Below are 1809 nucleotides of genomic sequence, written 5' to 3'. Positions count from 1 at the left end.
ATAATTATAAATGTGTGACATCGTAGTGAAATCAGAAATTCGTGAAAGTAATGAAACAGACGAAACAGACATTTTTTACTGTTCGTAAGGCAATTTTTATCGAATTTTCAAATTTTTGACTCAGCACTTTTTAAGTCCACATATGCATACACATTTCAGTGTAGATTTTGTAGGAAAAATGATCAAACATAAATGTAAATTTGCAGTTTCCAAGGACACTCCAAGTTTGAAAGTCTGGCGGCGATTTCTCGCTAAGTTTTCCTCTGATAGCAGGCGACCCCACCGCCTTAAATTGCAAATATCTCAATTTATATTCAAGATAGACTGGTATTTTTTTTTCATCAAAATCAATTCAAATGAAAAAGCTTTAAGGTATACAATAACTCCATATACACAAGAATTGACGAAGGCCCAAGTCCACCGCAAGTAAAGCTTAGCCGAAGGGATAGTAATATACTAAAAGGCCATAAGTACTAGGGTGTATCTGAGTACTGTTCCATGATAACACAATAGGTGAACAGAACAATTAATTGGTTGTGGCATTCACAGAGCACAAAGACAGCTTACGTAGAATATCTTTGCTTTTCTAATTTGGAAAGAAGAACATTGCATGACACGAAAACAAAGGAAATAAAAACACAAAAGACTGAGATAGCCATGGGGATGCTCCACTGCCCGACAGTCAACTTTTCTCTACAAATTGATACAAAATAACATTATTAAGCCTACGCTGAATTTTCCATTAGTCTATGCAACACAACGAGATTTATAATTTGTAATGCTTTAAACAAACATCGGCAGTAGGCAACGGGAAACCACTGCTGTAGGATCCCAAGAATAATCATAGAAAAGGAAAAAAATAGAAGCAACAGAAAAGTGGTTTCTTAGGAGACTGCTGAGAATATCGTGGAAGGAAAAGAAATCGAATGAGGTAGTGCTCGATGAAGCCCACGAGGGACGCTCGCCGTTAAAAAGGAAAAGAAATCGAATGAGGTAGTGCTCGATGAAGCCCACGAGGGACGCTCGCCGTTAAAAACAATCAGGAAACGACAAATTATGCAGTTTTGGGGACACTTGAATAGACATATAGGTCTTGAACATCTAGCTCTTACTGGCAAAATTGAAGGCGAACGAGGCAGGGGTAGGCCCAGAGCAACGTACTAAGGGAACCTAAACAAATGGGTAACGGGGAAAGATCAGGGAAACGTAGTTTTTTTAAAGAGTATCCGAGCAAAGGAATGAACGGAGAACCATCATCACCGATGTCTGTCGTACTACTGGATGCTTAAAGTTGTGAGCACTCAACAAAATTAAATAACCGACAGAGATGGAAACGGCGGCGTCTGTGGTGTAGCGGTTAGGATCTTCACTGTCGCACACAGGAGACCCGAGTTCGATTATAGAGGGGAGAATGCTTTTCTTTTTAATCGAGTTTCTCGATTTTTCTACTGGGATGTTGTATCCCTCTCAGCCCAGATTTGCCCTGACAGGCCCGGTCGGAAGGCCGCCTTCTGAATGATTCAAATTGTGTTGATGGTAGTGTAAGAACAGATACATTTTAAGAAGATATTATAGTTTATATACAAGATAGTGGTGGGTCTAACAGGGTGTAACGTTGCATGACGATAGGCAAATTTGGAATGTACAGACCAGCATAGGGAGTTATCATGAAGTAGCGTAAACTTTCCGGGAGATATACAATAATAGAAATCAACAATAACAAAAGTACTGATGATAATGATGATGGTGATGATGATGATGATGATGGTGATGATGATGATGATGATGATGATGATGATGATGATGATG

Source organism: Aplysia californica, unplaced genomic scaffold, assembly GCF_000002075.1.
Source record: "Aplysia californica isolate F4 #8 unplaced genomic scaffold, AplCal3.0 scaffold00288, whole genome shotgun sequence".
NCBI lineage: Eukaryota > Metazoa > Mollusca > Gastropoda > Aplysiida > Aplysiidae > Aplysia > Aplysia californica.
Note: the sequence above shows the minus strand (reverse complement) of the source record.